The sequence below is a fragment of the Pseudorca crassidens genome, chromosome 1 (genome assembly GCF_039906515.1).
Source record: "Pseudorca crassidens isolate mPseCra1 chromosome 1, mPseCra1.hap1, whole genome shotgun sequence".
Taxonomy (NCBI): Eukaryota; Metazoa; Chordata; class Mammalia; order Artiodactyla; family Delphinidae; genus Pseudorca; species Pseudorca crassidens.
Window position 1 is genome coordinate 9,347,260 of NC_090296.1, and position 15,745 is coordinate 9,363,004.

Consider the following 15,745-nt stretch of genomic DNA (forward strand, 5'->3'; position numbering starts at 1 on the left):
TTTTTTTTTTATAGGCTATTACAAGATTTTTTTTTACAAGATTTTTTTTTTATTGGAGTATAATTGCTTTACCATGTTGTGTTAGTTTCTGCCACATGGCCAAGTGAATCAACCACATGTATACACACATCCCCTCTCTCTTGGACCTCCCTCCCCACCGTATCCCACCCAAGTGGGCCATCCCAGAGCACCGAGCTGAGTTGCCTGTGCTATACAGCAGGTTCCCACTAGCTATCTATTTTACACATGGTAGTGTATTTCTGTCAAACTTAATCTCCCAGTTCATCCCACCCTCCCCTTCCCCACTCTGTGCCCACATGTCCGTTCTCTACGTCTGCCTTTCTATTCCTGCCCTGCAGCTAGGTTCACCTGTACCATTTTTCTAGATTCCACATATATGCGTTAATATACGATATTTGTTTTTTTCTTTCTGACTTACTTCAATCTGTATGACAGACACTAGGTCCATCCACATCTCTACAAAGGACCCAGTTTCATTCCTTTTTATGGCTGAGTAATATTCCATTGTATATATGTACCACATCTTCATTATCCATTCATCTTTCGATGAACATTTAGGTGGCTTCCATGTCCTGGCTATTGTAAATAGAGCTGCAGTGAACGTTGGGGTGCATGCGTCTTTTTGAATTATGGTTTTCTCAGGGTATATGCCCAGTAGTGGGATTGCTGGGTCATATGGTAGTTCTATTTTTAGTTTTTTAAGGAGCCTCCTTACTGTTCTCCACAGTGGCTGTATCAATTTACTTTCCCACCAGCAGTACAGGAGGGTTCCCTTTTCTCCACACCCTCTCCAGCATTTATTGTTTCTAGATTTTCTGATGATGCCCCTTCTGACTGGTGTGAGGTGAAACCTCATTGTCATCTTGATTTGCATTTCTCTAATGATTAGTGATGTTGAGCATCTTTCCTGTGCCTCTTGGCCACTTGTATGTCTTCTTTGCTGAAATGTCTTCCGTCCATTTTTTGATTGGGTTGTTTGTTTTTTTGATACTGAGCTTCATGAATTGTTTGTATATTTTGGAGATTAATCCTTTGTGTGTTGCTTCATTTGCAAATATTTTCTCCCATTCTGTGGGTTTTCTTTTCATCTTGTTAATGGTTTCCTTTACTGTGCAAAAGCTTTTAAGTTTAATTGGGTCCCATTCGCTTATTTTTGTTTTTATCTTCATTACTCTAGGAGGTGGATCAAAAAAGATCTTGCTGTGATTTATGTTAAAGGGTGTTTTTCCTATGTCTTCCTCTAAGAGTTTTATAGTGTCTGGTCTTATATTTAGGTCTTTAATCCATTTTGAGTTTATTTTTGTGTGTGGTGTTAGGTAGCACTCTTATTTCATTCTTTTACATGTGGTTGTCCAGTTTTCCCAGCACCATTTATTGAAAAGACCATCTTGTCTCCATTGTACATTCTTGCCTCCTTTGTCATAGATTAGGTGACCATAGGGTTTATCTCTGGGCTTTCTATCCTGTACCATTGACCTATATTTCTGTTTTTGTGCCAGTATCATCCTGTCTTGATTACTGTAGTTTTGTAGTACAAGATATTGAGTATAGGTCCCTGTGGTATACAGTAGGTTCTTGTTGTTTATCTATATATAGTAATGGGTATCTGTTAATCCCAAATTCCTAATTTATCCCTCCCACCCATTACTATATTCTTGACTCCATACTGATATATTATGAACGTAATTTTTCCCCAGTTTTATTGAGGAATAATTGACTTACATGACCGTATAATTTTAAGGCATAGAGCCTGCTGGTTTGATTTACATGTATTGTGAATGAACATAATCTTTTATATGTAGGCTATAATTCAGTAACAAAAATAAGGAAGTGGTGGTGGGTTGATCTGTCCTGCTTGCAGAACTCGGAAGAAACCCCGTGCCAGTTCCTGGTCCTGGATGTTTCTCCGTGTCCTTCTCAAGACCTGGCTGTCCAACTTCTGTGATGCTGGGAGATTTTTCCCATTTCTCTGCCTCCCCCTCGTCATCCTCCCTGTCTCCTCCCTACATGTACCAGAACTGGTTTCTGCTGCTAATAACTGAAAACCCTTCCTGAAATAAAGGAAACATGATATGAGTGTGTACGAGTATGTGTGAGCGTGTGTGAGTATGTGTGTGTGAGTGTGTAAGACCCACTAAGGAGAGCCGGCTCAGCTTCTGCAATGACAGGTATTGGACAGAAGAAGGAAGTGCTGTTTTCTGTTTGTGGTCCCGATTTTACCTCGTGGCTGGAATGGTTGGTGTAGCACTACCTGTGGCCTAAGGGTTATTGGAGTGGAAAGTGAGGGGCAGATTTTGCTCCCAGGCACAGGAAGTCTTGGCAGCAAGAAACAGCAGTCGGGCCGAGATGCAAAAGAAAATCGACGACCGTGGGGTACACAGAGTCAGGGCTGAGGGGCCTCCACGGTTCTCTGATTCAGCTTCTCATTTTGCAGAGGAGGGACCTGGCCAGAGAGCTTCAATAACTTGCCCTGGCTTACACAGAGGATCTTGAATCTGAATTTGCCATGAGGCTGTCCCACTAGAAAGAAAAGAGTGAAGCTGAGATAGGATTGCTCAGCTGGATGACATGGGTGGGAAGGGAAAGCAGGGAGAGGCTGGGGCAGAGAGAATCAGCTGTACGAGTGAAAGGTATCTTCACTTGTTGCCGCATGCTTTAATTAATCAGTGTATGATCACAGATGGGGCAATAATGGAGACATTTTTGAGTGTGCTTTTGTCACCCAGGCAAACAATATGTGACCAGGGATGAGAAAGCATGATTATTGTTCTAGCCAACCAGAAATACAATCTGGATTATAATAGATATTCATATATTCAGCCTTTGATTTCTTATTTATTTATTTTTAAATATTTATTTATTTGTTTGTTTGCACCGGGTCTTAGTTGCGGCAGGCGGGCTCTTTAGTTATGGCATGTGAACTCTTAGTTGCGGCATGCATGTGGGATCTAGTTTCCTGACCAGGGATCGAACCCAGGCCCCCTGCATTGAGAGCGTGGATTCTTAACCACTGTGCCACCAGGGAAGTCCCTATTCAGCCTTTTAAATTGTATGTCGATCTCTGATGTGCCCAGTCACTGGCATTGGGGACGCTGTGAGAGCAAAGCAGGCTCTGACGTTTCCTTGCTGGTGGACCTAGACTTTCGGGGAAGACATATTAAATATGTGATTTCACAAATGATTGATTAGCCATTTCGGTGCCACTTGACAGGGAATTGCTCCCGTGGAAGCGGCACTTAAGCTCCTGCCAGAAGAAGGAAGGTTAGCTGGGAAGCCGGGCGGGATAGGTTTCCCAGGTGGTGGGAGCAACATGTGCAAAGGCCCTGGGGCTTGGAGAGTGTGGCTTGTTGGTAGAGCTGAAGAAGGCATTTTGTGAGGAATTGAGAGAAGACGAGCTTGGCCAGAGCTTGGTGAGTGTGGCAGGGGCCGTGAGAGAGCTGAGTCTGGGGGTAGAAAAATGGAGAGGGGGAGAAAGACCTCGAAAGCCATGGAAAGGAGTTTGGACTTCGTCCTGGGGTCAAGGGAAGCCACTCGGGGGTTCAGCGTGTATGAGTGTGTGTGTGTGTGTGTGTGTGTGTGTGTGTGTGTGTGTGTTACGGTTTGTTTGATGCCAAAAGCTCAGCCAGCCTCTGGGCCCCGGTGCCGAATGGAATCTTGGAGACAGAGTTTTGGGTGAAGTAGAAAAGAATAGCTTTCTTGCTTTGCCAGGCAAAGGTGGGCACAGCAGGCTCGTGTCCCTCAAAAACTATGTGTCCCGACCCGGGAGGAATTGGTGAGGAGTTTTATAGCAACAGTTCAAGGGTGGGGTTGCTGAGCAGATTAGGGTGTGTGCAGGGCCTGAGCTCCTTTAATCTCATCTCAGGTGGTCTCCTAATCTTGATGAGCGTCTTTGGTCCCTTTAATCTGGCCTCAGGTGGCTTCCTGGCTGCTCCTCCCTGGTCTCTGCATCCCCTCCCTTCCCCCAGTAGCAGCTGTTTGAATTTGCCCTTTGGAACTCAGGAGAGGCCATGGAAGCTGGAGTCTGTTCCCTACAAACAAGAAATGGGGGACAGGAAGACTTCCTTGCCCAGAAGCCCCAGAGGGTCCTGTCCGGTTTCAGGTTCTCCAGAGAAATGGAAACAATGGGCTGCATATACACAGAGAAAAAGATTTATTTTAAGGAATTGATTCATGTGATTACAGAGGCCGGCAAGTCCAAAATCAACAGGGTAGGCCAGCAGGTTGGAGACCCAGGACAGGGCTGTAGGTGTTGGATCGCCAGCCTCCATAATTGGGTAAGCCAATTCCTTAAAATAGATCTCTCTCTCTATATATATATTCTATTGGTTTTGCTTCTCTGGAGAACCCTGACTAATCCAGATTGCTCCTCTTCCCCTCGGGACTGTCTCCTCCTCTTCTAAGGTCACTCGTGATGGCAGAGATGCCTACAGCTCCCAGCCCCCCCACCGTACCCCTCACACCGTTTTATCCCTAAGGTCCTGGGAGGTAGGCTCCAGGGAGACCAGGATCAAACTGTGGGCAGCAAAGTGATCATGAGCACCAACTGTCGGGTCTGAACCCGAGTTCTGGACCTCCTGGGGGCACATTGCTAAACTGCTGGTGCCTCAGTTTCCTCTTCTGTAGGGAAGGGCTGATTCTGTTAGTATCTGTCTCATGGGTGGGGTGGAGGGTGGAATGGGTCTGCTCTGTTTTACTGAGGGAAATCTGGAAGTCAGACGAGTGAGGACATTGCATGGTTTCTCTGCATGTTAGTGAAGCCTTCCTAACCCCCAGGGCCTCGGTTTGCTCATCTGCCAGGTGGGTAGGACCAGGCCAGCTCGCCCTGCACTGTTTGTTTTCCTGAGTGAAGGCAGAGACAGCTGGCTCTCCCTGGAGAAAATGCTGGGAGGATGGTCTCCCTGGGTCCTGGCAGAGCTGAGGAAGTTTTGGCTGTAAATAACCTCAAGGGGCCATTCTGGGCTTTTCTGCTGCAATCTCCAACCTCCCACAGATTGCCAAGAGGCTCTTTCCAGCAAAATGGAAAAATACTCCCGACTTCTTACAGACCCATGTGCCAAACCCAGCAGGTGCCAGCAGCTGTGGGGCCTTCAGAGCCAAGGGCTGTAAACCTCTCTGCTCAGGGGAGGCTACCGAGATATCTGGGCCCTTCTTTAACTGGCTAAATAGACAAACCGACCTTGAACCTCAGACCAGGCCCACCGTTCTCGGGTCAATTGATGGGAAAAGCCCTCTGCTCTGAAACGTTTGGCAACGGAGTGAATCATGGGGTGTGACCGAATGGGTTTATCCTGGATGTCAGGGGACTAATGTTTGTGCACACATCCATTCACTACTCATTCATTTACAAATATTTTTTGAGCACTTAGTATGCTCTAAGTGCTGGGGATATTGCAGTGAAACAAACAGGCCAAGTCCCTGACCTCATGAAATTTATATTCTAGAGGGAGGAGATTAAAACGAAATAAGCAAACAGATGGATAGACAAGATAATTCTAGATAGTAACTGATCATAAGAGTGTAATGGAAGAGTGAGAAATAGGGTGTGACTACAGGGAACTAGTAGTGATCAGGAAAGATCTCTCCAAGAAGATGACATTGAAGCGGAGCATTGGATGGTGAGAAGGGAGCAAAGATGAGGTCAGGGAGGGGAGCTTTGCAGGCAAGGGGGAGAGCAAGTGAACAGACCAGAGACAGGAGAAAACCTGGCTCACAACGAAAACCATACAGAAGGTCAGCACAGTGAGAGTACAGTGTACGAGGGTGGGTGCCACAGGAGGTGATGCGTAGCCAGCAGAATGTGAAGGAAGAGGAGGCTTGCGTTAGCCAGGGTAGGTTAACACTAGCTGCAATAACAAATGACTCCCAGAGCTCAGAGGCTTGGCGATGCAATGAAGGGCTGATTCTAGCTCACTTCTTAGCTCTATGTGGGTGTAGGGGATTCTCTCTCCTTCAGTCTTTGAGGAACCCAAGCTCCTGATGTCACGTGACTCTGTCTTCCCCCAGTGCCTAGTGCCTGGGAGCCTTCCATGGGATACATGCATGCATCCAGCCAGTACCCAAGGGAAGAGAGAGGTGATGGGGACCTGTGTGGTGGTTTTCAGGAAGAGGCTCGGAAGGGGCATCGTTGCCTCCTGCTCGCATTTCATTGGTCAGAACTCAGATCCCTGATCTCTCCCAGACGCGAGGAAGTGGGGCTGGGAAATGTCCAACCGTGCACCGGATGTATTGATGAAAACCAGCCAGGTTTTTCCTCAATACCAGAAAGGGTGGTGGGAGGGACTGGATCTTATAGGGCTTTGTAGATCACAGTCAGGAGTTGGTTTTATTCCAGGTGGGCTGGGAGGCTGGTGGAAGCTTATAAAGGAAAATGCATCACCTGGTTTACATTTGTGTTTTGCCTCGGACACTAAGCTACTGTGTCATGTGCGCAAACCTGAGCTATGGATCCTCCTGGACCTTCAGTTTTATCGTCTATAACATGGGGGAATTGGAATTCAGATTATTTTTAATACCCTTCTCCTCCACATCTCTTGTGGCATACATCAGTCCTCCCACGTACCTACTCTATGGATTTTTGGGGACTTCAGGAAACTAAGACCATGTCTACCAATACTGAGGGGTGGAGCTCCTTCCAGGACAGTCCTGGGGTCCGGAATAGAAAGTGAACAGGATGGAAAGGCCACAGAAAACCTTTCCAGTCCTCTGGTGGCCAGCCCTGGTAGCTGAGCATGGCCCAATTCCTGGTCCTTCCCATCTTCCAAGTACTATACTGATACAGAATGTCCCTCATTGCGTTTCCTACCTCCTGGGTTATTGACATACACACACAAGTTGAATGAATTGTCTTCTTCCCAGAAGCCCCTTCCAATTCCTCTCCTGGACCCAATTCCTACACATCTTACCAGATTCCACTCAACGCCTCCTTCTACTGCTTACTCCTGTCCACCGTCATTTCTCACTTCTCTGAAATCCAACACACTTAGGGTGTATATTATCCAATCACTGGATATTATTTAATCAGTGGCCTGTTCATTTATTTATTATTCTTTCATTTTTAAAGGTTCATGTCTGTGGAGTGCTTTTTATGAGCTGTTGATTTCAATTTTTTTTAGAATTTTTTTTTCTAAATTCATTCATTTGGTTTTTCTTTTCTTCTTTTGGCTGAGTTGGGTCTTCGTTGCTGCGCATGGGCTTTCTCTGGTTGCGGTGAGTGGAGGCTACTCTTCGTTGTGGTGCGCGGGCTGCTCATTGTCATGACTTCTCTTGTTGTGGAGCACGAGCTCTAGGCACACGGGCTCAGTAGTTGTGGCATGAGGGCTCAGTAGTTGTGGTGCGCAGGCTCAGTAGTTGTGGCGCACGGACTTAGTTGCTCTGCAACATGTGGGATCTTCCCAGACCAGGGCTCCAACACATGTCCCCTGCATTGGCAGGTGGATTCTTAACCAGTGCGCCACCAGGGAAGCCCTCAATATTTTATTTAAAAACATAGCCTGCCTTATGAGGTAGGTAGCTATCACATTAGTCTAGGCTGCAGAAACAAGTCAATCCTGATGCCTCAGTGGCTTAAGCAAAGGAAGTTTATTTCATGTTCACATCACAGGCCAGTTGGGTCCTTTTGCAAGCTCTGACGTGGGGACCCAGACCTGTTTCGTCTTGTGGGTCCACCAACTAGTTGTTTCATGATCTCCTTGGTTCATCCAGTCAGTATGGGGGCCTGGGGCCTGGAGAGTAAGAAGAAAGAGAAAAGGCTTATTTGTGGGAGACCCTATAAGCTAGGCATGCAAGTGGCATACATCACTTCCTCCCACATCCCGCTGGCCAGAATATGGTCACGTGGTCTCATCCAGCTGCAAAGGAGGCTGGGAAACAGAGTTTAGCAATATGTCTGCAAAGAGGTGAAAATTGATATCGGTGAACACTAGCAGTATCTGCCCCAGTAAGATTATTTTAGACATGAGCAAACAAGGACTCAAGTGAGGTGAAACGAATCACCCACAGTCACTGGGCTAGGAAGTGGGGTGCTGGGGAACCTGAGCTTAGATGTCAAAACACAGCAAAGTGTTCATCGTAACATGTTAACTGAAAATGGCAGGAAATAAAAAGTATGCAATTTGATCCCACTTATATTACATATTTACACACACACACACACACACACACACAAGTCCACATACAGAAAACAGACTGGAAAAAGATACACCAAAGTATCATTGGGTTATATCTGGGTTATATTTCATTGCTTGGACTATAAACTTTTCTTTATATTTTTTACCATAAGAAAATAATTGCGATTACTTTTTAAAAGTAGTTGATTAATTTTTCTTAAATGTTCTATTTCCATAAAGCATATGATAAGAACAAAACAGTTGCATGTGACAATAGGATTCTTACTAGCGGTAGTAATTTCTTACATCTGTGATTCCACCTCCTTATAGCTTTCAAAGTCCTCTTGCATATTTCATTTGTCGTTTCGTTTATTCGCTCAGTGAGCTCCCACCCACTTTCCACCAGGTCCTGGTGAGGCTCTGGATGGCACAGAAGGGACCTAGACCCAGGAGTCATCAGTTGAGCCGGCATTCAAGCAATTGACAAATACAGGAATAAAGTCACGGGTGGGTTTAGTGATTGCCTGACAGGTGGGCCCCAGGTCATACGGAAGCCTGCATGCTGCACCTTGGGGTTTGGTCAGTTTCCTGTTGGCACTGGGGGGCCCAGAAGCAGGGATCTTGGGCCATCAACCTAGATTGCAGAGCTCACTGCTGTGAATACGGGTTGCGGCTGGGTGAACATGGAGCTGAAGCCCAGGGCATCCCAGGAGTCCGGGGATAAGAGTCTGATCTGAGACCAGACCCATGCCCAAGCCAGGGCTCTTTCTAGAGCATTTCTTAGCCATCAGATGGCTTGGTGGCAGAATGTTCCCTCTGTGCTTTCCTCAGACACTTAGAAGGACTCTGCCTGCACAGCTGAGCCCAGAGCCCTGTGGGTCCTTATGTGCGACTTTGAAGCTGGCCACAAAGTCTGCAGGCAAACATATTGTTGGGATTTATTGTTTGTGTATCTAGAATCTGGGGAGCATAAACAAGGCCATGTCTGCCACCCACTCTTAGGAGTGGGTCAGGATGTCCTGTACCAGACCTGTCCGCCTGGACTTTCTGTGATTGGGCATGGTGCAAGCACACACACACCCCAAACACATACATACACACGCTCACTCACTCACTCACTTCTTCTCTGTCTGACCAGATCCCTGCCCCAATGCAGAGCTGCCTTTATTACCCACTTCTCTGCATTCTTGATGGCAGAGAGCCTTACGTTTTCGCTGAAACCAATTTAGATGCGAGGAAAAAAAAAAAGAACGTGGAAAAGATAGCTGTATTTCCAAACTTTATTTTTCTGTAAGCAATGGAGAATTTTTTTGAACAAAATCTTACATGGACAAAGTTGCTCAGGTTAAAGCCAGGTGGGGCCCAGGCCCTGGTCACTGGGCAGTAGCCCCCTCAGCCCCCGGTGTTGTCTGAGAAATCCTGGGAAAGCAGAGGCGAGAATGGCCACGCGCTGACCAGGGTCAGGAGTGCCCGCCTCCAGTGCCCTGCATGGCGGCTCCCTGAGACTCTCGGGGAGACCACAGAAGGGATGCTCTGGACCTGAAGACTCTGCCCTGACCCTCTCAGGGCCTCAGCTTCCCATCTGTAAAAACAGGATGCTCACGTATGTGAAGCCACCTGGGACCAAGGGATTCCTGCTCCCCGCCTTCCCCATTGTGAAGGTCAGTGGTATCTGAGTTGATTTCTAGCACCGTGATTCCATGGGGGAAGCCCTTTGTGGATAAGATACAGAACTTGGAAAAAGTAAACCATATTTGGGAAAATTGAGGGACCTCCCAGAAGAACTGTTGATGCTTCCCTTACTCATTGCCTTGTAATCCTTCCTTCAAGGCAGATTTAAGGCATTATGTACTTTTTAGCCTCAAAGCCACTTTGGAAACTTGGGACAGATCCTGGCAAGAAGGGAATTTTGAATTTGCAGGCAACTGTGCTAACTCTTTCAAATCCACGGTTGTCATTTTCAAAGATTCGGTGGCAATATAGCCGAAGGGACCTTCCACTTTACAGGTGGGAAAACTGAAACCCCACAGGTAGGAGGATCAGGTTAGAGGACAAGCCAGTGGGGGGACCCAGTATTCCTGACTTTGTATCACTGCAGGTGGCTTAAGAGCACGGTCTTCAAAGTATAAAAGACCCTGCACGGAATCCCAGCTCAGACAACTAAAAGTCCTTCGATGGTGGGCAAGTTACTTAAAATCACCGAACCTTAGTTTTCTCCTTCGGAAAATGGGGTAGTTCCTAGTTCACAAGGATGATGTTGGGATTAAATAAGATGGGTGTCAAATGCTTAGCCTAGTGCCAGGAACAAGGAAAGTGCTGGGAAAATGTTACTCCGCTATGATTGCCCTCATTTCCTGGGGAAGGAAACTGAAGCTCAGAGAGCTTCAACCTCTGGCTGTGCGTGACTCCAGAGCCTGTGTCCCTAACCAGCACACCACGCGGCTCGGGCAGAGGGAGAAACACCATGCACCCCAGATTCCTTTCAATGTGTCCCTATAACCAGCACACCACGCGGCTCGGGCAGAGGGAGAAACACTGTGCACCCCAGATTCCTCTCAATGTGTCCCTATAACCACCACACCACGCGGCTCGGGCAGAGGGAGAAACACCGTGCACCCCAAATTCCTTTCAATGTGTCCCTATAACCACCACACCACGCGGCTCGGGCAGAGGGAGAAAAACCGTGCACCCCAAATTCCTTTCAATGAGAGCATTTTATGTCTTAGAAAGAAACTCCAGGGCTAAGCCTGTTTGGGATAGAAGCGGAGCCTTCAGGGGCCTGTGTGAGGGCAGCAACACCCTGCTTGCGACCGGGCAGAGGATGCTGGTGAGTCTAATGTGTGTAGGTGTTGAGAAGAAGGAGGTGAGATTGAAAGAGGAAGGGAAGAGCCCGAACCCGGGCAGAGGGAGATGAACCCCTTGGCCACGCATGCCTTCGATCGCTAAACTCACAAAACGTGGCCCCAGAGGCATCCTCGGGCTTCACGAGCAGGACCCTGAGCTCAGTATCAAGCCAGCATCCAGGATGCAGAAGTGCAGAGCTGGAGACAAAAGCTCGAGGAAGCAGGTCTTGGAGAAGTCTCGAAAATCACTTTGTGGGTGGCAGGTTGGGGTGTGGAGGGGAAGGACCCTCCGGAGACTCAGAGGCCCTAAATTAGGAGTTTGGATGAAATGCCTCCAAATCCCTGAGAGGCAAGGAGGCCCAGATGACCCTTAGGTTCTGTGTGTATGTCCGTTTAATTAGTTGTCCATGAACCTGGAGAAAGCCTGAGAAGTTTGCTCTTTCCATTCAGATTCGTGCAGCTCCCTTGGCTGTGTCCGGCATCCTGGGGTCCTATCAGTTCGAGCTCTGAGTCCCAGGACCAATCCTCCCAAGCTTTAAACACCCCATCCTCTGGGCCTCTGGCAGAACCTGAGCCTCCTGGACCACCCAGGACCACCCGCTTCCGACAGATGCTTTGAACATTCCTAATCTGACCCCGTCTCCCACCCGCCCCTCCCATCCACCCCTCCCTCTGAGCCCTCCAGAGCTCAGGTCAATCCTGAGTTCTGCTAATTTCACCTTGTACTAATTCAAACCCAGGCTATCCGGGACTCTGCTTCCCTTGCAGTCTTCTCCAGAGGCTGATATTTTTTCCACAATCTCAGGATCTGGGAATAGTAGTCAACGCTGCTGCTCTTCACTCCACTGCCAAGCTGTCTCCTCCCTCTTCAAAGCCCCCAGCTCCTTTGAAGTGCGTTGTCCATCTTCATGACCCTTGCCCCTTCTCCTGTCTCTCTTTTGTTGACTTTCCCATCACCTCCCTTAGTCACCAGTAATGTTAGTACTGACTCACTACTCTTCCTCCATCACCATGCCCTTCACCGTTCTTGGCATGTGCACATCCTTCTGTCCTGGAAGATGGATTCTTGTTCAAACGATTTTTTGAGGAGTCCGACCAAGAAAAGGGGAGTGAGGTTAGGGCAGGTGGAAAAGCTAAGCAATAAAGTAGACTCTGCTGGAGACCAGCTTTTTGCCTGACCCCACGGGGAGCTCTGGAGTATTAACAGTACCACAGAGCTCATTGCATCCCCAGGGAGCCCCCTCTGTGCCCGCCGCCTCGTCTGCCATTGGCTGAGATCTGCAGAGAGCCGGGAGCATGGCCTCCTGGAACCTGAGTAGCAGTCACAGCATCATCCAACCCAAACAACCGCCTGATCTCAAAGGACAGCCAGGGCTTCCCTGGTGGCGCAGTGGTTGAGAATCTGCCTGCTAATGCAGGGGACACGGGTTCGAGCCCTGGTCTGGGAGGATCCCACATGCCGCGGAGCAACTAAGCCCGTGAGCCACAACTACTGAGCCTGCGCGTCTGGAGCCTGTGCTCCGCAACAAGAGAGACCACGATAGTGAGAGACCTGCGCACTGCGATGAAGAGTGGCCCCCACCTGCCACAACTAGAGAAAGCCCTCGCACAGAAATGAAGACCCAACACAGCCCTAAATAAATAAATTTTTAAAAAAAGGACAGCCAGTGATCTCTTCGGCCACCCAGCTCAGCCATCCATTGGCAATCATTTTTAAAAATTTTTTTGGAGTATAGTTGATTTACAACGTTGTGTTATTTTCTGTTGTATAGCAAAGTGAATCAGTTATACATATACATATATCCACTCTTTTTTAGATTCTTTTCCCATGTAGAGTATTATATTTCCCACTACAGAGTATTCAGAAGAGTTCCCTGTGCTGTACGTAGGTCCTTATTAGTTATCTACTTTTTTTTTTGCAGTACGCAGGCCTCTCACTGTTGTGGCCTCTCCCGTTGTGGAGCACAGGCTCCGGACGCGCCGGCTCAGAGGCCATGGCTCATGGGCCCAGCCGCTCCGCAGTATGTGGGATCTTCCTGGACCGGAGCACGAACCCGTATCCCCTGCATTGGCAGGCGGACTCTCAACCACTGCGCCACCAGGGAAGCCCTAGTTATCTACTTTATATATAGTAGTGTGTATATGTCAACCCCAATCTCCCAATTTATCCCTCCCCACACCCCGCTTTCCCCTCTGGTAACCATAAGTTTTTCTACATCACAATCTTTTTTTTTTTTTTTAATTTATTTATTTATTTTTGGCTGCATTGGGTCTTCGTTGTTGTGCATGGGCTTCCTCTAGTTGCGGCGAGTGGGGGGCTACTCTCCTTTGCGGCGCATGTGCTTCTCATTGCGGTGGCTTCTCTTGTTGCGGAGCACAGGATCTAGGCACGTGGGCTTCAGTAGTTGTGGCACACAGGCTCTAGAGCGCAGGCTCAGTAGTTGCGGCGCATGGGCTTAGTTGCTCCGAGGCATGTGGGATCTTCCTGAACCAGGGCTCGAACCTGTGTCCCCTGCATTGGCAGGCAGACTATTAACCACTGCGCCACCAGGGAAGTCCCTCTAGGTCTCAATCTTGATTTGAAGCTTCCCACTTTCTGACCACCAACTCCTATTCTTCCAATTCACTTCCTTCCAAAACTTCTCTTTTCCAACTCTCTGCTCAAGCTTCCGCCTGCACCTATAAGTTGATTATAGCCAGGAAAAATGAGGCAGTGGAGCTGGATGTTTATACGTCAGATTGAAAAGCACAGATCTCTAGAGGCAATGAACACATTCAGTAAATCCACCTCTACTTTCCTAGAGATTCCACCTCCATTTTCCTAGTTTACCATTTCTTCCCTCTCTACATCTTCCACCTTCTACTCCCTTCCTCTTGGCTGATGACTTGTCTCCTATTTTATAAAGACAGTCAATCTATTTAGATGGAGACATCCCATCACCAAGTCACAGCCTCTCAGCACCGCTCTCCACATGCTCCATAATGGAAGATATGTCTGTTTCCATCACTAGGCTCAGGATTTCTTTCCCTCTCACCCTCTCAAGGTCTTCCCTTCTGTAATTAACCTTTCTCTTTTCCCCATCACCAATGACACCCTTTCTGATGGGCAGCCCAAATATGTCCTAAGGGCAGCCTTTGAAACGCCTCTGACGGCACCTGCGCCTCCACGCACCACCCCATTCTTCTGCTTCCTTCCCAGCACCACAAACGTTTGTCTATTTTTAAAACTTTATTTTATTGAAGTATAGTTCATTTACAGTGTTGTGTTAATTTTTGCTGTACAGCAAAGTGATTCAGTTATACATATATATGTACATATATATACTCTTTTCCATTATGGTTTATCACAGGATATTGAATATAGTTCCCTGTGCTATACAGTAGGACCTTGTTGTTTATCCATTCTATATATACTAGCTTGCATCTGCTAATCCCAAACTCCCACTCCATCCCTCCCACACCCCCTTGGCAACCACAAGTCTGTTATTTATGTCTGTTAGTCTGTTTCTGTTTCGTAGATAAGTGCATTTGTGTCATTTTTTTTCTTAATTTTTATTTTATGTTGGTGTATAGTTGATTTACCATGTTGTGTTATTTTCTGTTGTACAGCAAAGTGATTCAGCTATACATATACATGTATCTATTCTTTGTCAAATTCTTTTCCCATTTACGTTATTACAGAATATTGAGTAGAGTTCCCTGTGCTATGCAGTAGTTCCTTGTTGATTATCTATTTTATATATAGTAGTGTTTATATGTGAATCCCAAACTCCTAATTTATCCCTCCCCACCTTTCCCCTTTGGGAACCATAAGTTTGATTTCTAAGTCTGTGAGTCTGTTTCCGTCTTGCAAATAAGTTCATTTGTATCATTGTTTAGATTCCGCATATAAGTGATATCATATGGCATTTGTCTTTGTCTGACTTCATTTAGTATGATAATCTCTAGGTCCACCAACGTTGCTGCAAATGGCATTTTTCATTCTTTTTTACGGTTGGGTAGAGTAGTATTCCATTGTATATAGGTACCACATCTCCTTCATCCATTCATCTGTCGATGGACACTTAGGTTGCTTCCATGAAGTGTGGTCTTGACTTGTTATCTCCACTTTCTCATCTTCTCCTCCAGCCTTTCTAAGCCGGCTCTCGTGCTCACGAATCCCCATGAGATGGCTCTAGGTAACCAACGCCTTCCATCGTGCCAAAGCTCAGTCCTCTGTCCTCCTCTCCCTCAACCTCCTGCTGTCATTTGATGTAACTGGCCACCTTGGCCTCCTGAGACTCTCCCCTCCCTAGGCTCCCACCTTGCAGGCTGATACCTTTCTGCTGCATCTTCCTCCTTACCAACCACCGCCCCCACCCCCCAGTGCCAGAGTGCCCCAGGGCCAGCCCTCAGCCTTCCTCCGCTCTCTGCCTATACTCCACAGCCGAGTGCACGCAGCCCATGGCTCCTCCAGTCATCGTATGCTGACTCCAAAGTCCCCGTCTCCATCCCAGATGTCTCCAGACTCTTCCTCTCTCCATGCCAATGGACCCTCTCCACCCACATGAGTAACAGACCCCTCTAACCTAACAGGACGAGATTGAACAGTTGGCTCTCACCCCTACTTCGCAGTCTGCCTCTTCTTGAATCTTCCCCAAGACAGGAAATTGCATCACTGGTTGCGTTGTGGCTACGTCAGAAACCCAGAGGTTGCCCTCGATTCCCCTCTTTTCCTCAGACCCTTCTTCCAAACTGCCAGTTAGTTTTTCCTGGGAGCTCCGCCCCCGCCTCAGC

At 47.5% G+C, this 15,745-nt stretch overlaps 1 long non-coding RNA gene across 8 annotated transcripts in view; it reads left to right on the forward strand.

The window, feature by feature from the left end:
- LOC137218828 (uncharacterized) overlaps positions 1-15,745 on the forward strand; it is a 61,719-nt gene that overhangs the window by 26,323 nt on the left and 19,651 nt on the right. For 2 of the 8 annotated variants that reach the window (XR_010940877.1, XR_010940876.1), the window contains one exon: positions 1,824-2,097. The exons of 3 other annotated variants lie outside the window; for them this stretch is intronic. This is a non-coding gene — a long non-coding RNA (uncharacterized lncRNA). Of the gene's footprint in view, positions 1-1,823; positions 2,098-8,532; positions 9,144-15,745 lie in introns of those variants that run through there. 3 more of the 8 variants (XR_010940879.1, XR_010940884.1, XR_010940883.1) reach the window with 2 other exon arrangements.